The sequence below is a fragment of the Notechis scutatus genome, chromosome 3 (assembly GCF_049901735.1).
Source record: "Notechis scutatus isolate UNSWTSFEM ecotype Mainland chromosome 3, rNotScu1.2, whole genome shotgun sequence".
NCBI lineage: Eukaryota > Metazoa > Chordata > Lepidosauria > Squamata > Elapidae > Notechis > Notechis scutatus.
Genome location: NC_142011.1, coordinates 59,017,303 through 59,038,811, shown reverse-complemented (window position 1 = coordinate 59,038,811; position 21,509 = coordinate 59,017,303). Strand labels below are relative to the sequence as shown.

Sequence of the window (21,509 nt, the reverse complement as noted above, 5' to 3'; positions counted from 1 at the left end):
TTTTGGGGGAGAAAATTTATAATGATGCTAGTTATGCCAAAGAAAGTTTTCTATTCTACTGAACGCCACAGCCATTAATACAAAGATTACAAAAGTTCTATGGTTAATTTGCATTTCAATAGATTACAAGTGGAAAATTTGATTATGAATGTTCTTAGATACCTGATCTTTCAGTATAAGATGGAATCGTATCAGGACAGATTTGAGAGAACAGAACAGAATAGAACAGAACAGAATAGAATACTTTATTGGCCAAGTGTGATTGGACACACAAGGAATTTGTCTTGGTGTAAACACTCTCAGTATACATAAAGAAAAGGTACATTCGTTAAGAATCAAGAATCATAACATACAACACTTAATGATAGTCATAGGGTACAATCAACAATCAAATCATACTAGGAAACAGTCAATATAAATCGTATGGATACAAGCAACAAAGTTACAGTCCTATAATCACAAGTGGAAGGGGATGGGTGATAAGGACTGATGAGAAGATTAACAGTAATAGTAGTGTACACTTTGTAAATTGTTGAACAGTGTTGAGGGAATTATTTGTTAAGCAGATTGATGGCGTTCGGGAAAAACTGTTCTTGTGTCTAGTTGTTCTGGTGTGCAGTACTCTATAGCAGGGGTCCCCAACCGCGGTCCGCGGACGTGGGCCGCGGAACAAGCCTTACCGGGCCGCTGGTTGCTGGGCGCCGCCATCTTTTTGGAAAGCTCACCGGAGCGTGTTTCGTCATAAAAGATGGCGGCGCGCGCTTCGTGAGCTTTTCCGGTAGAAAGCCATTTCTCCGAAAAGCTCACCAGAGCTGCGCCGCCATCTTTTGAGAACACGCTCCACGCTCACCGAAGCGCTGTTTCGTCATAAAAGATGGCGGCGCCCAGTTGCGCGGTACCGGGCGCGGCGCCAGCTGATGTCGGAACCGGGCGCGGCCGAAAGGTTGGGGATCCCTGCTCTATAGCATCGTTTTGAGGAAGGAGTTGAAACAGTTTATGTCCAGGATGTGAGGGGTCTGTAAATATTTTCACAGCCCTCTTTTTGACTCATGCAGTATACAGGTCCTTGATTAAAGGCAGGTTGGTAGTAATTGTTTTTTCTGCAGTCCTAATTATCCTCTGAAATCTGTGTCTGTCCTGTTGGGTTGCAGAACCAAACCAGACAATTATAGAGGTACAGATGATAGACTCAATAATTTCTCTGTAGAACTGCATTAGCAGTCCCTTGGGCAGTTTGAGCTTTCTGAGTTGGCACAGAAAGAACATTCTTTGTTGTGCTTTTTTGATGATGTTTTTGATGTTAGGTGTCCATTTTAGGTCATGTGATATAGTAGAACCTAGAAATTTGAAGGTCTCTCCTGTTGATACTATGTTGTCTAGTATTGTAAGAAGTAGTAGTATGGGAGGGTTTCTTCTAAAGTCTACCACCATTTCTACGGTTTTGAGTGTGTTCCGTTCCGGTTACACCACAAGGCAAGTTGTATAACCTTCTGTCTGTATGCAAATTCATCGTTGTCTCGAATGAGACCAATCACTGTTGTGTCATCAGCAAACTTCAGTATTTTAACAGATGGATCATTTGAGATACAGTCTTCGGTATATAGGGAGAAGAGAAGTGGAGAAAGCACACAGCCTTGGGGGTGGCCCTGTGCTGATTGTACAGGTATCGGATGTGATTCCGCCTAGCTCCACCTGCTGCTTCCTCTCTGTTAGGATTGGGAGTGATTGGGAGTGCATATTCATCTATAGGCAACACAAAGGCAGAGACATTTTCAGTCAAAGCGAAAAAGCTGAAAGAGGTCACCAATTAAGCAAGAAAAACCTATAAATGTCACTGACTTTATATTGAAGGAAAGAATCATAAATTATGGCTCAGTGGTTACCATTGGTTTTAGATTAGAGAGATGTCCCACACAGCAATAAAACACACTGAGTGATTGCCATTTCCTTTCAAAGTAAGTTGCCCTACAGTTCCCAGGTTAACAGTTTATGCTGTTGTAATGTTCATAAAACATTTGGGTTTAATATTCAGTGGGTTAACCAAGGATAATGTTAACATGACTAGATAGCCAGTATGTGCAGACTTTTTTGTTGCAGTTGAATAGACAAGAAAACAACTCCTTAGGCAGTACTGCATCTATTTATTGATATCTGTTTAAGGACACTTGGCATCCCTTATCCTCCATGAATGGCCTGATTCCTTTCTTTCATGTTACTAATGTCCAAACTACATACCCTTTAGAATAAATGATAGATTTAAATGTGTTTTTCATTAGTTTGCCAATGAAAATCACAATTTGGTGAGAAGGATGCCAATGATTAATTATGAGCTCTAAAGCATCCTTTCCCAATCTACTAGCTATGAATTCTGGAAGCAGTTGACCCCATTATATTTGAAGAGTCCTGTGTTTGGGGAAGGCAGTTCTAGATTGCTGCACTGTCAGAGCACATCCCCAACTCAAAGAGAAGATAAACTTCATCACAATTCAGAAATTGATTGGAACACATCAAAAGTCATATCTTAAGTAAAGGTATAAAATTGAATGGTTGACAATGGGGCTGATAATTTTTTTCAAAATTATGCAGGCTTACAATTCATGTTTACAAGTTTGTCATTGGCTGGTGGTAAGAGCATAATAGAAAAACAGCGTATGCTGAAAGTAGCAAAAGGAAATGTCACACAAATCTAAAATAAATTGAAGATCGTGCTGTTTTATAGAGCTGCAAAAATAGCCAGCAAAATAGCAAAGGGTTTCACTGGCAGCATTATATAAAATTGTTTCTAATTAACTCTCTCCCACATAATATTGGACTTTTAAATACTGACTAAAATGTGACAAATGCTCCAATTTACATATATCTTTCTCTTGCACATTAGCTAAATTTCAAAAATTAAACTTAAGAATACTAAATTCTCCAAGGATTTGAAATATTAAATATGGCACTTTGCTGAGTAAAATTTAAAATACAAATATTCTTTAAACTGGCAGAAAATATAAAAATGCTTTAAAGGCTAAAAAAGCTATTTAAAAGATTAAAAAGATTGCAAACACTTAGAATGTTTTGAAGAAATATAAAATTTTCATATAATCATGTGTTTCCCTTTTCCATGCCTGTAATATATTGAAATAAATTATAGAAAACATTTTTAAAAAAGCTCCTTGTAAACAAAGGAAATTATAATTCACAGAAATAAGAAGTACCAACATCTAGTGGACTCAGAAGAATCATTAAAGGGTTTGAGTTTTCCCACTCACGTTATAAATCTGGCCCAGGCTATTTTGAAGAAGTAGTCCAGATACCTTGCTAAATCGTAGTACTATCAGCTTTTCCCAGTTCTGCTTTTCCCAATTCTGACTTGCAAATATGGATATCATTTGGAAATGTAGAAACCCCATTGCCACTCTGAAGCATGAAAAATATAATTTCATTATTTTGAAAACCATATTCTCCATGGCCATAGAACATCCCTGTCTATATAACTATATGGGTTCCCTTCTGCCATTTTCCCATAATTACTACTGATGTTTAGGAAAGAGTTTAGCAGGGAGGACAAATCATGAAGAAGCTTTCCTGGTGTAATTACACTAGGTAGATTGTGTGTCTCCGACAAATCAATCAAAAATTAGTTTGCCCTGAATTAAGCCAAAATCAAGTCAAAATTCTAAATTAAGCCAAAATCAATTTATTTAAAGGGATATGTTGCCTTTTCCAGAAAAATAGCTACTCAAGGTCTTGATCTATAACGGTCTTCCAAGCCTGGTACCCTCTGCATGTATTAGACTAAGAGTTGTCTTTTACATTGTCCGCTCATCCTTTCTAACACATCCTTTCATTTGACCATTGGACCTCTTCCATTTTTGCTTGCTTGACTCTTTCTAGTATTATCCCTTCCTCCCAGATATCCTCAATTGACTGGTTATTAATATTTTCTGTCAGTAATTTCCTTCCCATTTATATAACCAGAGAGGTCTGTCCTCTTAAAGTGCAAGAAATAGAAATCAGTAGTCAGAGGGGGGGGAAACCATTAGCCTTGAACCCCTCAAGCTAATTTCATCCCCACCTCACTCTCACCCTGAGATTACTTGAGGACAGCTACTTCTATGTTACAGAAAAATTATTCAACTGCCTTGAAATAATTGGAAACAGAATCAGAGTATATTATGGCCTCCCCCAAATTGGTATCCTCCAGATATGTTGGAGTTTAACATCAGTCATCCTAGGCTGCTTGGCCAATAGGTTGACAAGAGTTATACTCTAACACATCTGGAAGGTATCAGATTGCAGAAAACTGAGATTATGAAATCTCAGTGAAGCATTCACATGAGACTTTCCCAGCTAACTATAACTGTAAATTGTAATAGTAATTTAGAATGTCTCTAATTATTTGTGACTCTTAGTGGAACTCTGATTGGGAAAGATAAAAACGTTAAGAGGTACTCTTATTGTTTGAGAAACTGCTAAGAGTCTAGCTATGTTTAATAGATTTAAAAGATGGGGAGGGAGGATGCTATTTTCTCCCACATTTGATTTTCATCACAGCCTTAAATTAAGTATTTTAATGTAATTTTAATATGGCATTCATCAAATCTCTGTCATTTCCAGGTAAAAGGGATAGAGGTTCATCCATGAGTGTGGCAATTCTTCTAAAAGTGAGCCCATCTTATTGTTTTTTCTAGCAGAGAAGAAAATAAAATAAATTATACTGAACATGTGAATTAGAGAATATTTGCAAATAATCTTAGCCCTATGCAGGCATTATCAGTATGAAACTCATATCATGGTGGTAGACTTTAGAAGAAACCCTCCCATGCTACCACCTCTTATAATACTAGACAACACAGTATCAACAGGACAGACCTTCAAATTTCTAGGTTTTTTTATATCACATGACCTAAAATGGACACCTAACATCAAAAACATCATCAAAAAAGCACAACAAAGAATGTTCTTTCTGTGCCAACTCAGAAAGCTCAAACTGCCCAAGGAGCTGTTGATACATTTCTACAGAGGAATTAATGAGTCTATCATCTGCACCTCTATAACTATCTGGTTTGGTTCTGCAACCCAACAGGACAGACACAGATTTCAGAGGATAATTAGGACTGCAGAAAAAACAATTGCTATCAACCTGCCTTCAATCGAGGACCTGTATACTGCATGAGTCAAAAAGAGGGCTGTGAAAATATTTACAAACCCCTCACATCCTGGACATAAACTGTTTCAACTCCTACCCTCAAAATGATGCTATAGAGCAGGGGTCCCCAACCGCCGGTCCGCGGACCGGTACCGGGCCGCGGAACAAGCCTTACCGGGCCGCTGGTTGCTGGGCGCCGCCATCTTTTTATGACGAAAAAGCGCTTCCGGTGAGCTTTTCCGGGTAGAAAGCTCACCGAAGCGCTTTCGTCAAAGATGGCGGCGCCAACGCTCGATGAGCTTTTCCGGATAGAAAGCCATTTCTACCCGAAAAAGCTCACGAGCGCTGGCGCCGCCATCTTTTGAACGCCGTGAGCGTCATAAAAGATGGTGGCGCCCAGTTGACGCCGGTACCGGGCCGCGGCGCCCAGCTGATGCCGGAACCGGGCCGCGGCGTCGAAAAGGTTGGGGATCCCTGCTATAGAGTACTGCACACCAGAACAACTAGACACAAGGACAGTTTTTTCCTGAACGCCATCACTCTGCTTAACAAATAATTCCCTCAACACTGTTCAACTATTACAAAATCTGCACTACTACTACTATTATGTTAATCTTCTCATCACTTCTTATCACCCATCCCCTCCCACTTGTGACTGTATGACTGTAACTTTGTTGCTTGTATCCTTACAAGAGGAGGAAGGGGTCAAGCTATTTTCCAAGGCACCAGAAGGCCAGACAAGGAACAATGGATGGAAACTGAACAAGGAGAGATTTAACCTGGAAATAAGGAGAAATTTCCTGGCAGTGAGAGCAATCGACCCATGGAACAGAAGTTGTGGGAGCTTCCTCACTGGAAGCTTTCAAGAAGAGACTGGATTGCTATCTGTCAGAAATGGTGTTGGGTCTCCTGCTTGGGCAGGGAGTTGGACTAGATGACCTACAAGGTCCCTTCCAACTCTGATTATCTGTTATCTGATTTATATTGACTGTTTCCTAGTATGATTTGATTGCTTATTATACCCTATGACTATCACTAAATGTCGTACCTTATGATTCTCAATTCTTGACGAATGTATCTTTTCTTTTATGTATACTGAGAGTATTTACACCAAGTAAAATTTCTTGTGTGTCCAATCACACTTGACCAATAAAGTATTCTATTCTATGAACATTAAATTCTATTCCCTTCCAACACTGTTCAGATGACAACTTCCTACACTTGCGCATTCACTCCGAATGCCTGCAGAAAAGAATTTCAGTCTTCCACATGAGCTAAGAACCTGATAATTGAAGTTCCTAACTTTTGCACAAGCCAAAAGGCATGTACAGCTGTGTACATGAAGGTTTCTTTACTGCAGGCAGTTGTACTCCGACATGTGACAACATTCAACCAATGTCAGCAGAAGTCAGGTTTATATGGAACAAGTACATAAATGGACTTATTTAGATATTGCTGTGGGAGAACAGCAGTGATGGAATGTCTCCAATTATTCTTTCTGTCAGCATCCCTGCAATGACTCCTGATCCCAGATCCTCAGCTCTCCAAAACTGAAACAGCTTCAAGGATCACCTTCTAAAAACTCATCAGATCTCACAAGGGTTCAGCTTTTTCAGTCCAAACCTCAGAAATGAAGTGGGTTTTTTTTAAAAGCATTGTTTTAAGATTTCACACTGCTGATATCTAGTGAAATTATATTCAGCTTTCAGGATCCTATCATCATTCATGCCTGGCCCCAACATCTGTCCTATGAAGAGGAATACTCTTAGGGCTGAGTGAAATTTGAACACCAACCATCCTTACTTTCCAATAATCAAATGATTAGGAAGTGTCATTCCACAGATGGGGGAAAAATATGCTAGCAGCTAAACACATTGCAAAGCTTCTTCAAGTTGAAGTAAGGACTTTGAATTTTGGCAAAAATCTAAAAATGGAAGGATGGCAGAGGTGATTAATTATCTCTTTTGCATGCTGAAGCAGTTACTGTAAAAAAAAAAGTTTAAGAAACAGTTTCTCATAGATTGATCTTACTGCAGGATATACCTGGAATTGTCAAATAGATGAAAAGCCACATTAACTTTTTTATTATTCAAAAATTCTCTTCTGACCCCTGTGGATGGGATATGTCTTCCTCAATTTCAGGTCCTCTACTAGAGGCCTGGGAGCAGGACCTACACAACACAGTATCTTAGCTGTTTCTAACACTCTTCTACACATAGACTTCTGACATCATTCCTATTGGAACTATTCTCCCAGTTTAGGAGTTGCAGGATTACAGTGGCTGTAGTGTATATCAATTCATTGGTTTAAATTATGTAGAGATTGTCCTATTGGCATCTTCTAGCATACTATCTGGTGGTGTTTCTCCACTGAGCCTTGGTATTGGTCTCAAGGGTTGATTATAGCTAGTTTATCCATGATCTTATGCTTCATATGAGCAGCTGTGGTCTTTAACAGAGAGGGTAGCAGTGACATTCCTGCTTCAGGTGTTGGCTGCACACCCAGTTGTTCTTCCAGGGCTTCTTGAATCTGGAATGTAAGTATAGTTGATCTATCTCAAGTTGTGGTATCAGCTTCCTGTTCATCACCTTGAAGCTTTGGGTAGCTAGCTGTTTCTGACTTAGTATGGATGCAGGTCTTCTGTCCATCCATAGTTTCCCTCATACATTTTATATATATTTTCTCATTAGGTCTGCTATTATAGTAGCATTCCATCAATTACAGGTTCTATTGTCTCATTGCTATATGGTTTGTCCCAGTAGCCCACTTATGAATCAGACTGTACTCCACATAACTCGGTATTCTTTAGTACCCAAAATGGTAGCTGTAGCAGACAAAGCAACTCTCCATACAGAACAGCATGAAGCAAAGAAGCAAGTTCCAGGGAAGAACCTAGAAATAGGAAATGTAGAAGACACTTTCTGGCCCATGCAAAAGAAATAAGACTCTAACTAAACTTTCTGGGGAAGGAAAAGACACTGTCAGAGAAAAGATAGGATTCTGAATCTGTGGAAATCAAAGGGAATACAACTGGGGCCTATGGGAAGATAAGGAGTCATGGCCATTGGTGACTTATTGAAACAAATGTGTGCCAACTGGAACCATCAGCTCATCAGCTGTGCTGTTAGCCAAAAACAAGGACCAGAAATGTGCCAGAATCACTTACAAGAATTACCAAAAAGTGAGAGTTATCCTTTTCTATATGAACAAATACCACAAAAAGTAACTTTTATTAATTCATGGCATTTCTACATTGCACATCTCACCTAAATGACTATATAATTGTATAACATAAACCTTAAAAGTCTAGGAATAAGTTCAAGAATCTGAGGGATGAAATAGTACTCTCATCCACACTTCATAAAAGAAGACTGAAAAAGAAAAAAAGGAATACTGAAAATGAATGACTGGCTATTCAAATTACATTGACAGCAATTGTTTGGTTTCTGAATTCATGGTTTGAGTTATGAATGATAGACTGCTGGCATGAGATGAGTTGCAGTTCACATAGACTAATAAAAATATGCTTGGACAAAGCTTGTTAAGTTTGCTCAGGAGAGCCTTAAATTGAAACCTGTGGGGTTTGAAAGACAAACATTCTGAACAAGAACTTTGAACAAAGACTTGTGTAGAAGAAATGGGAGTGTTGCTGTTACTATGGCTCACTAAATCTCAGTGAAAAATCAGAAAGAACATTGGCTCATAAAGTTCATGGCCTTCATTTTTTATACAATAAAGCTCACAGTATGGGAAATAAGATTTAATAGTTATAATAGAGTCCTTGTGGGATGACTCCTGTGATTGGAATATGACAATTGAGGTATGACATTTGTTCAAGTGGAACAAAAGCAATAGAAAAGAAAATGCATTCTTTTTAAAGGGAAACATACTATTCTTTAACCTGAGTATGGTAGAGATAGATCTTGGATTTCAAAAAAATAGATGTTGATAAACTCAAGTAAATAGGTAAATCTCTCATCAGGAGAGATTGGAGGAACAGAATATATACAATGTTATAAGATTCCATCCTGCAATTGTATTTTTTAATATATTTATTCATTGGATGGGTAAAAGGCATTCACCAAATTTGCTGTTAACACAAAATGGGTGGGATACTTCATAACTTAGAAGCTTGAAATAAAATTCTAATTCTTATTCAAGAAACTTTCCAAAAGGACTTGCTCTAGCAGGTTCATAAAAATATATTTTTCTACGCCTACATGAATTCCTTTTTAAAGCAATCCCATCACTGTCGCCGGGGATGACGGTGATTTCCCTGCCTTTCTTGGCATGTTGACCAATTTCTTCAAATATCTGCACTTCCTCATCAACACCTCACCTCAAGTGAAAACTTAGTGTGGCCCAGCTAATATAATTTTACTTATATAATGCTGCAGAAAATATGCAATTGCAACTAATGAAAATAAGGAAGCAAATTCTATGCCAAGGATAAGAGTGAAGTATTTTAAGGTGAGATTTTGTCATCCAATTTTCAAATTAAATTCTCCTCCCATAATATCCTATGAATTGCCTAATATAAATAGATAGTGGAAAAGATAGATGCTTTCATACAGGCCAAGTAATGCACACTTTAATGCATTAAATCAGTTTTTTCACAAATAATTAAAAGTAATCACATGTATATCCACACACAAAACACATCCAGCAGTTTTCGACCAATTTTAGTTGTGTAGAATAACTCATATATTGTGGAAAATATGACATTTCTAAAAATTCAAAGATTTAGAGAATACCTTATTTATTCTTATTTATTTCTTATTTCTTCAATTTGTACAACTGCCCATCTCACATTTGTGACTGGGTGGCTCATATAATTAAAACAACCACATAACCTCCCCCTCAAAAATACTTTACTTTCATAAAGTATTTAATGAAGTTTAAAAATATTTTAAAACTACATTAAAAGCATAAAACACAATAAGCAGGCAAGGGCAAGTCATGATCAATCAATATAACCATCCAGCAGGCCCCAAACCATAACTGGATCCCCGGGTACAAGGACAAAGACATGTCTTCAGAATCTTTCAAAAATTCAATGTGGTGGATGAATTAACTAATGATATTTCAGAGTGGGCACTGGCAGTAAAGGTGCTCTCTCTCCCTGGATCCCATCAGATGGCACTGGACCACTAATGTGTTTCTTCTGCTAGACCTGATGGGATAGGTAAATGTAACTGGGAAAATAACCTGGCCTCACATCATGAAGACCTTTATGGTTCATTACCAATACTTGGCATTGAACCCAGAAGCATACTGGCAATTAATGCAATTCACGGTGCAGAGGTGTAACGTGCACTAATTAAGGAATGCCCATAATTGCCCATGACAGTACATGTTGCATCCGCTGAAACTTCTGGATACTTTTCAAGGGCAGCCCCATGTAGACACATTACAATAATCCATTCAGGATGTGACCAGGGCTTGAGTGATTTGAGTGATTTGAACCTCCTGATGCAGAAGACAGGAATCATCCTTACAGGATTATCTGTAGCCTGGATGGACTATTGATGAAGCAATGTGATCCAAATTAGAGTAATCTATGTTTTTCAAGAGCTATAGGTTTTTCAAGAGCTCTTACTATTCCAACTAGAAAGGGTAAATATGAGTTAACCTATTTATTTTGATTATCATAGGAATAATTCAGAATAGCATAAGAATAATTGTTAATATCCAATTATTGGACTAGGAGCCCTGTATTAAACCCTACATTGGTATGTTGGTATATTAATCAGCATTGCAGTGTTTACATTGTCTTTCTTCATAGACAAGAAGAATAACATGATTACTTAGTCCAATCAAAACTCAAAGCTTGTTTGTGGTTTCATAATCCTTTGAACTAGTTTTTAAAACATCAGTTCTCTATGGGTTTCAGAGTTTCTTAGTCAAACGAATGCATTTATTCTGTACTAATGACCTTTCTCTGTCCTTGGCCATAGTGAGAAATTTACAGCTGAACCTGTAAATAAAACTGATGAACCCACAGATGAACATCTATGATTGGAGGTAAGATTGGGGCTTGTCTCTATTGATGGGGACTGGTTCATATAACTCAACTCTTCTTCAATCCAATGCACTTCCAGATTTTGTTGGATTTTAGTTTTCAAAATTTGTAGCCAGTGGGCTTTCAGCTGCTCTTGTAGAAATTCAAAGAAATTAATTCCAATGCCCAGGATTCTTAGCTAGCATAGCATTATAAACTAGGATAGGAAGGTGCAGCATTGCAAAATTCCAAAATTTGGAGAATGACATAAAAAAGAAAGTCATTTTATAACACCATACCATACTTATAAGCATAGGGACTTCAAACAGATCTTGAACTTGAGTTTACATAGAATGCTCAAAATAATTCTGGACAGTGACCAACTTTTAAAATAAATTTTGGGAGAACAAGTTTACATAGAATGAGCAATATAGAATAGTTCCAAATGTGTAGGGATGTGGCTGTGATTCCTCATTGACAGGCTATATAATAGGTATGAACAAAGCATTTGAAAGAGATGTTTTGCAACATGCCAAAGCACAAACAGAATAATTCTTTTGACATAGTAACAGAACCATTTGTTGGCAATCATATGCTGCCCCTGGTCATTCCCATTCTGATGTGTATGTACAGCTATTTTTGAAGTTGCCACACAGGCTTTCCAAACGATGCTGCTGCTTCAACAGTTCAGTTAGTATATGCATACATACATACATACATACATACATACATACATACAATGCAATGCAATGCAATGCAATGCAATGCAATACAATACAATACAATACAATACAATACAATACAATACAATACAATACAAAGTAGTAAAGAAAACAAGAAAATAGGCAACAGTGCAGACAGAAAAACAGTAAGAAGCTTGTGATTTCCTTTGCAGCAAATATAAATAAAATTACAAAATTAACCCTTATTCTATGATTACAAAAAAACTCACTTTTGTCTATTATCCAGACTTTTTTTCCTAATCATCAAAACCAAAAATAATAAGTGTATTTTTCCATTTCATGCAAAAAGTTTATAAAAGGTTTCCAGTCAAACATAAATGTAAATACTGTTTTTTCACTAATCAAAGGGGTTAATTTAGCCATGTCCACAAGTCCCTTCATCTTCACTAAGCTGCTTTAACAATTCTTTTTGTGTAGGTGTTGTGATGTCACATGACATACATGCATGCATAAGGGCATAACACTTATTTGTAACTTTGTTAATTTACTTCCCAGAATTTCTCTATTGCATAATCTTCAGGTTTTCAGGCTCTAGGCAGTTTACACCATTGGAAATAAAATGTCAATACAAAATTACAAACCATCAGATTCTGCAGGTCCTGAAACTGGGAATCTTCATTAGCAGTCCAGCATGTTGCCAAGATTTGTTTCCTATGATTTGCACAGCCCTATTAAATAAACGCTTCATGTCATCAGAGACAAAAATTCTAGGACCAAGACTCTCAGCTTACATCTGATTCTGGGTTTCCTATCAAACCATAATTTATTCAGAAAAGTATCTTTGGATGTGCTGTACCCTTCTGAAGAGAAAAGAGAACATATATTTTCATGCAATTTACAAAAGTGAACTGAAACACTAAGTATACTTTAGGTTCTCCAACTGTGTATTAAAATTTGATATATCCAACTGAATGTATCAAAAGTATGTATCGTATTTTTATATAATGACTAGATTTTAAAATGATGGTCCTAGTTTTAATAAAAAGACAAAATCAGAAAGAATATAGCCACTGAAACAGATTTAATTTTGCAAAAGGCTATATTTCTTTGCAGAGTTTTAATCTGAATGATAACCAAACACAGATCTGCAAAAAGTATTATTTGTAGTACTGCTGTTGCAAGTTACTGTTTAAATTTTAAAATAAAGGGAAGGGGTGTCAAACCTGCTTGTGAAAATTATTCCTCCTACATTTCCAGGTGAAGAAAATATCCTTACAATACCCCAGAAAATATATCTGAATACGTGTATATTTTTCAGCCAGGCTATAATAACATTTCTTGTATTAATTGAGCTATTATGGTTGGTATACCTTGAGTTACAAACTAGCATTTTGCAAATAGTTAAATCAAACCATTATTAGTATAAGAATAAACAACTTTTGGGGAAGGTGGACATATTTGGAGTGTTCAGTGCATGTTATAAAAACTTTCCCAAAAAAATATCATTAAGAAGCTGGTTAAAACTCTAATTGATTGGTAATCAAAATTGTTGCTAATCTATTTCCCCTTTCTTTCCAACCTATCTTTGTCTTTTTCTCTGGGCAAGTCATTAGTTAAACGTATTTTTTTGCAAAGTCTGGGCATTTCTAAATAAAGCATGGACTACAACAAGCACCAACTGTTTTAATATACTAAATATGCTTGAAGGGAGTATATACATTATATGTCGGAAGCAATACATGGTAATTTGTTTACAACTTGCTCTAAGCTTGCTCTAGGCTTTAGAGTATGCCTGATTTCTTTTTAATTATTTAATTTACAAAATCTAAAAATAAAATTAAGATCAGGTAGGGTAAGGTGCCAACAAAAGTTCTTGTGGGCATCACTCATTATCTCTGAATTAAGCCTGAAATATGAACCCACTTTTGCTGTCAGACATGTCTCACACATACAGTAAGCCACACTGAGTATTGTTTAATAATACGTTTCAACTGTATTCTTCCTTCTTCCCCACCCTCAGGGTTACCATTGTGATAAGTCATATCTAATATCTTTTATTTCAAATGAAAGAATTAAAGTTTCATTAAGCAGCTGCAATTTTCACCTCATGTTAAGAGATCCTCTGTCTCATTTCCTGACTGTGTTCCTTAGGAAAAGAAAGCAAAAAATCATTTTCTACAGATAGAAGAAACCTTTTAACATTTTAAAATTGTACTAAAAGAATGACTGAAATCAGACAACTGTGCATTGTGGAATAATGGGCCATTTTGAAAGATCAAAATAAAAGAATGCTACTGAAAGCAATATGCTACCTTCAGTGTAAGAATTGCTTATGGTTTAGGCCTCTGAATATTTAGTTCAACATATTATGAAGTAATGTGACTTTTTAAAAACTTTTTTTATATCCTCAAAGCCTTTTTTCCCCTTAAATTTGTTTACTACTCACTTAGATCAAATATCTATCCTTCTTGTTGGAAAAGGTGTCAAAATAACAGATCTGACAGTGGGATCCAAATGGCACTCTTTTCTTCAAGGCCTCCTGGGTAATATTTAAAATCAAACTCTGGTTTGACCCATGATTATAATCTCAGTATTTTCAAATTATGGTACTCAAAATATAACCAAATCCTTATCACAGCATTTCAAAAGTAGGGGTCCTACTTTCCATTCCTAAATTTGGGTCACACCTTTTAAATGAAGCATTATAAATTGCATGTTCCACAAACAGAGAAACAACATGAAATAGTGGTGAGAATGTTAGATTAAGGCCTAAGAGATTCAGGGGTTATCTTTCGCGTAGTCTCTCTTTTAACTCAAAGATGCTTTTTTTCAAGAGGCAACTGGACTTTATTGTGGGGGTGGGGTGATGAAGATGTTTTGCTTCTCATCCAAGAAGCTTCTTCAGCTCTGACTGGATGGTGGCAAATAGAAGGATTTCTATTCCTTGCAGACAGCTGGTCATTTGCATTTTTTTTTTCTCAAACTGAAGCGCAAATGGTTCCTGTAGTCTGCAATTTTTCTGGAAATCCATTCATACTCCTGCATCATTCAAGGGTGTTCATCCCAAAGAGCACAGCTATCTATGGAGATTCTCAGTCATCTAGGTCATGGTTTGAGAAAAGGGAAAAAAGCACCTTTGAGACAACCATGACCTGGATGACTGAGAATCTCCATAGATGTCCAATATATGTCACAGAACTGACACACCTACACACTTTATATACATATATACATACATATATATGGTTTCTACTCATCCAAGCCTTTTTTATTGGATTAAAATGGGGGAAAGCAGTTAAGACTCTATGTATCTTAATTAACTTCATTTATCAAGAATTCATGCAAAAAATCAGGGATTTTTCAAGTATAGTTAAGTATGAAAACACAAAATAATGCAAACAGATACATCAAAAAAAGGCATAGATCAGGGATCCCCAAACTTGGCAACTTTAAGACTTGTAAACTTCAACTCCCAGAATTCTGGGATTTAAAGTCCATTTGTCTTAAAGTTGCCAAGTTTGGAGACCTCTGGCATAGATGAAACCACAGAGCCAAATAAATGTTATTTAACACTTTCTGGAGGACTCTGTGATCAAATAAAACAATAATATTCCATGTGTGTTAAAATCTAACATATTCCTAAAACAGCAGGAATTTAGGCTTATAAAGATCCTAAAACAAGTTATTTCTTTTTAAAAGGTATCTTATCTTAACATGCTAAATTACTGAAAATGTGGATAACTTTTCAAATAATTTATCTATCACTGATTATGCTCAGTCATGGGACTAAAGGAAATTCCATATCAAAATGGATAATTTATATAATGAGATTATTCTTTTTATAATTTAAAGTTTCTTTAAATTATAGAGGTTGGATTCATAATGGATAAAAGATGAATTGGAGATGAAAAATGTGGCTGAGAAACATGACTGGCATAATTATTATTCATGGTTTAGTTAATCTGGACTACTGTAATATCCTCTGTGTAGGGCAACTCCTTGATAACAAGCAGGAAGCTTTACCTAGTCCAGAATGCAGCAGCTCAAACAGTCATGGGCACAAATTGTTTTACCTGTGTGACTTTGTATTATGAACTCAAAATGGGGATATCACCTTCATACCTTAAGACCTGGTTCTTTTCAGGAATTCTTACTCCCAATGGCTTCTGCCCATCTAAAAAAAAAGTGACAGAAAAAGATCCCTTCTGATCCCTTTATCTGTAGCAAATATCTCCTGGAATCATAGAATTTGGCCTTCTCAGTCACAGATCATTTCTGTAAAAAGTATTTTCCAGTGATTACATTAACCCACAGCTCTTGGATTTTCCTAAACCAGTAATACATGGTTTTACTGCAAGCCATTGCAGTCTAATGTGTTTAATTTTTTCTTCCTGCAGGGGAATATTGTATGTATTTGAACCATTTCTTATGCATTTATTACATTTTTTTAAAAATTAGTTTCATGTTTTTAATCCAATTACTGTATTCAGGTCTATAAGCCTATCAGAGTTGCTTTTATGACCAGAATGGCACACAAGTCAAAGAAGGAAGGAAATAAATAAGGCATTCATCCATTTCCCTCTCTTGCTTCTGCATTAATGAAATAGCATTAAAAATCAATCTTTTTGCTAATGTAGGAGTAAGTCTGAGTGAATTTAGCAATACTTATTTCTGAATATACACATATAGGATTGTATTGTTAATATCTACCGTGTTTCTCATATAATAAGGCCGGGTCTTATTTTTTTTTGAGCCCTAAAACATGCTGGGACTTCCTATTGGGGGATGCCGTATTGTTGGAGAAACAGGGTAGATTGAACAACACTATTTATCATTTTGTTAAGTTTTTATGAACTGCACTGCAACTTCACTTCATTATACAATCCGCAGCTATGAGTACTTCACCAATTTGGAAGAGGATATATAGTAGCAATACTGTATAATCTATATTGGAATGAAGTGTGGTATAAGGATAAATGTGTTGGATTAGGCTGAGAAGATTGTTTTTAGCCTCAAAAACTCAAAGGATTACTTTGGGCTATTTTTCAACTCAACCTGCCTCAAAAGCATGCTATTGTGGGGATAAAATGAAAGAAGATCCCCATAGAAAAACTCTTAAGTTCTTGGACAAGAGAATAGGATAGAATGAGGACAGAAATCAAATTTGGAAAATTTGAAAATAGATCCTTTCAAAATTCCAATGAAAACCTGTGATCAAAGTAGACTGTCAAAAAAATTAATTGCCCATGTTATTCACAACTTCCATTGACAGTATAATTGATGGCAATGCTAAATATTGCAATTAAATTGTAGCTGCTAATGAATATCCACTCCCACATCCTACCAGGCATATGATAAAGAACTTGTTCTTATAAAACTCACTTTTTCTTTCCTTCTTTCTCCCAACTCCCATCTCTTGTTGGTTCCAGGTGGAGGAGAAAGAGAGAGATAACGCCGTGTCATACAGTATATAGAAAAGAAATATTTGATAGAGTAAGTTATTGTTACACTGCTTCAAAAAATTTCATTTTAAATTAATCAATGGGTTTACTTTCACAATTAGAGTAGGAGGTATATTTATACATAGGAAGGAAATTTCTCATTGATAACATCAATTGCTCTCATTCTGAGGTTTTACTTTCCTTTCTAGTACTGTACTTACAATGGTTTGCTTACTTAAGTCAAAGTAAAAAGTTTTGAGATTGTGGTATACACATTTTTTTCTATTAAAGATGTGAGGTAACCTGCATCAGAACTTTCCAAGAACAAAAGAATTTATGGCTTATGTGTATGGCTATCTTTTTGAAAAAATGACATATAAGAAAATTGCAAGCATTCTGTATATAATGTGTGTAATCCACAATATTATTACACCTAAATATATAGTCTTAGCAAAGGTTATATATGCTTTAGTTAACACTAATTAACCTAAAAGAGATTTAAATTAATTTTCCTTTCCAGTTTTAACTCTTTTAAAGGACAATTACATCTTTTTACACATGGGAAATTTCATTCTTTGGACAAACAAGGGTACCAAACAAAGATTAGCATTTAAAGGGCTTTATTTGGTTTTCCATTCTGATGTTTGGTGATCGACCTACTAACATGATTAATTATAGGCCATCAAGTCAGTGTTAATCTTAATAACCACATAGATTTTCTCCCTAACAATATGTCTCCAACCAGGTCTTTCAGCAGTACACCCATCACTTCTATAACTGAATCCATCTACAGTATGTTGCTGCTAGTTATCCTCTTTTTGTCCCTTCCTTTTTCCCAGTATCAGAACTTTCTCTATGGATCTGGGTCTTCCAATCATGTGCCCCATTGACATTAACTGTTGTCTCACTGATATTTCTCAGATTCTAAATGCGACCCACCTAGTTGTAATTTTCATAGATAGCATCTTGCTATATGTACAAATGCCATTATATTTTGGGCTTTATCAATTCCTTACTGCTTTACCAGTTTGCAAGTTCTAGATTTCCTTAAGAAGTTAGTGTGAAAATTAGAGGGCTTGGAGACTTATGAATCTAAGCCCAAGGCATGCAAAGCATGATTTATGACTTAAGTTATAAAAACCTAATTGTAGTGATTTACTTAACAAGCTTTGATTAAAATTAACTTCTGTTTAACATAGTATGCAAATGTTGGCTTACTTCCCTATGTATTCACATAGAATCCACTGCACAGCTTGTTTTCTTCTATTAAACTTAGGCTCTATGAACTTGCTAGTGTTGAAATAGGTTACTGGTTATCATATTTTTGTAGTACTATCCAAAAGGAATCCAGAATGTGTTCTGCATATCCTGTTAAAAATTCTTCTGGCTTTTTCTAAATTACATGAAAATGCTCAAGCCTTTAAAATTTAATGTCACCTCAAAGTAGAAATTGTTAGATGCAAGGAAATGAAAAAGAATTTGAGCTCTCTGTTGTTGCATCAGAGAGCAGGCAGATTGTTGATGTTATTCATTTTATATCTTTTAAGATCATCAGCATATTATTATTATAGAAATCCAAAGGTCATGGACTTCTGCAGTAACAGAGCATTCCCCAGTACAGTAGAGGAAATCTGGCAAATTTGGGCTACATAAAATAGAAGAAATTCTCTATTAACAAGATATTTGAATATTATTCAAAAGTTTATTTGCATGCATTTATACTGAAAAGAATTTAAATTTATATATTCCTAAACGTTACTGGTATTGGAATTATAGTATCACAGTAAAGTATAGTAAAATATACTGTAAGGTTTGACCAGAACTGGAAATATTCAGGATCAAATCTACTATAGCCATGGAGGCTCACCTGTCTTTAAGCCAACTAGTATGCACCGAAGATAAATAACTTGTGTGTCCAAGCACACTTGGCCAATAAAAATTATATTCTATTATATCTGTGCAATCTTTTTCATGGAGCATATAAACATTCTATTATCTTTTCAGACATATAAATCCTGTGGCTGTTGCCATGAAGTAAAGTTCTCTTGAACTTTGTGTATTTATGTTTGATCGGACATTTATAGGAGTCTAATATCCATTGTATATAAGGGATGAAAAACCGTAGCTATTGCTAAAAATACAAGTGATAGGAAATTAACTACAGTGAAAATGATTTGACCTAAATTCAGTGAACATTTCTACGGCTAGCAGAGGGCATTTGATAAGAGAAGGTCAACAACGATTCAATGCAAATTATGTCAGTTTTCCTATTATTATATTTTAGTGAAAAGGACATGTTATTACCAGATAAGCAATAAATACACGTTATCTGAAAATAACAACAAATTGTGATTTTAAAAAATCAGCAGAAAGGCACTTGATCTTGCATGGATGAATTGTATATGGAATTCAAATGTAGGCGCTGAAGTTTATTTTTATTTTTAAAATATATGTCATCCTGCTCTTTCAGAAAAATAGCTTTTATTATAGATATGCAAAAAATTGATTCAGTAATCAATTAGAAGTAGATGTAAAAAGTTAAATTGGATAAAGGATTGGGTAAATTTAAAAGATAAAATAATCTTAATGTTAGAAGGTCATAACCTCCAGATAGGCTGGCATGCATTTTTATGGGGAAAAAGGAGCAAGGTACATTCTTACTTCTATAGACATCAAAATAAGAGATTCACTTATTCAGATTTGGATAAAAATCCAAAAGAAACATTACATGAAGATACCTCACTGGCTGTCAACTATGGAGGCCATGATCTATGCAAATACATTGGATATTAAAAAAATGGCAAGCTATAACGATTTATTAGATAACCAAGGGAAGCTTAAAATGAACCAAGAGTTAAGAGACCGAGGAACTATAATTGACTGGTGGCCATGTTTACCATTACAGGACAGGTATAAAAAAGACTTAGAGGAATTTGGATTTGATAAAGAACAACAACAATTAGATGAAATTTTAGTTGGAGCAGAGGAAAAATTCATAACTAAAGTGTACAAATATTTATTGGGATTCAATGTGGAAGAAGAAATTGTAAAGGGTTCCATGACAGCATAGGCTTGAAACTTTGGATACAGTATTGAATTGGATGAATGGGAGAAATTATGGACAAGGAATTACAAATTAATGACCTCCACAGCCTACAAAGATAACTTGTATAAAATGTTCTATTGGTGGCACCTGAACCCAGCGAGATTGGCTAAGATATACCCTAACACAAGTCCAAAATGTTGGAAATGTGGACAAAAAGATGGTATCTTTTATCACATGTGGTATGTGATAACCCGGGGTATGTCACAAAGGCAACACAGTCAAATAAGAAAGAAGAGTCCCTTTATTATCTCCAACTTTTTCCCCATTGTCCAGGTTACCTTCGGATGGAGAAAATTCAGTCCAAAACAAAATACATACAGACTGTAACTAAAAATCCAAACAAACCAAGCCAGAGTAATTAACTTGACAGGGCAGGAGAAGGAATTCCAAACTTGAAAGCACATCAAAACTCACACAGTTGGGAAGACGCCAGGAACACAGATAAGCCACGACGAGACCAGATAAACTCACAATTTGCTCTCAACAGTTTGCTGTGCGCAGCTTCCCTTTTTAAACACTGTGTTCCCAGCTGCAGCTATTGAAGGGAATCAGGGCCCTTTCCTCCCCCATAAGCCATGCAACTCATGTTGCTCCCTTCTCTGTTCCTCCTGGATGCCTGGGTCTTCCTCTGAATTCCCTCTCCCTTGCTCTACCTCTCCCCTGCTCTGCCCAGCCGGACTTTGCCCTTCCCCAGTTTCTTCCACAGCCAACAGAGCCACACTCCCCCTCCCTGTCAGCTGTTCAGCCTCCCCCTCCGAATCAGATTCTGACAGGAGCATGACATGGTGGTTATGCCCCAGACCAGGAAATATTGGGTCAAAATAAAAAATAAGCTGGCTGGAAGAGATTACTAAACACCAAATTGAACTCAAAGTGGAATTCTTTTTATTAGGAATAATTACCGTCTAACATACTAAAAAGATTAAATATATTGCATATTTTGACAGTAGCCAGAAGAGCTTTCGCACAATTATGGAAAGGAGCTAATATCCCTTCAGAAGATTTAGTCATACAAAAAGTATTGGAATGCGCTGAAATGGATACGCTCACATTGGAAATGAAAGACAAGGAAGTTTCCGAATATTATGCAATATGGGATAAATGGTATGAGTGGCTAAAAAACAGATATAAAGATTAGGAA

At 36.1% G+C, this 21,509-nt stretch overlaps 1 long non-coding RNA gene across 6 annotated transcripts in view; it reads right to left on the bottom strand.

Annotated features, from left to right (window-relative positions):
• LOC148131204 (uncharacterized) overlaps positions 1-21,509 on the bottom strand; it is a 45,505-nt gene that overhangs the window by 19,230 nt on the left and 4,766 nt on the right. For 5 of the 6 annotated variants that reach the window (XR_015748570.1, XR_015748568.1, XR_015748571.1 and 2 more), the window contains 2 exons: positions 17,204-17,236; positions 13,926-13,967 (listed from right to left, as the gene is read on the bottom strand). This is a non-coding gene — a long non-coding RNA (uncharacterized LOC148131204). The remainder of the gene's footprint in view (positions 1-13,925; positions 13,968-17,203; positions 17,237-21,509) is intronic. The other variant, XR_015748572.1, reaches the window with a different exon arrangement.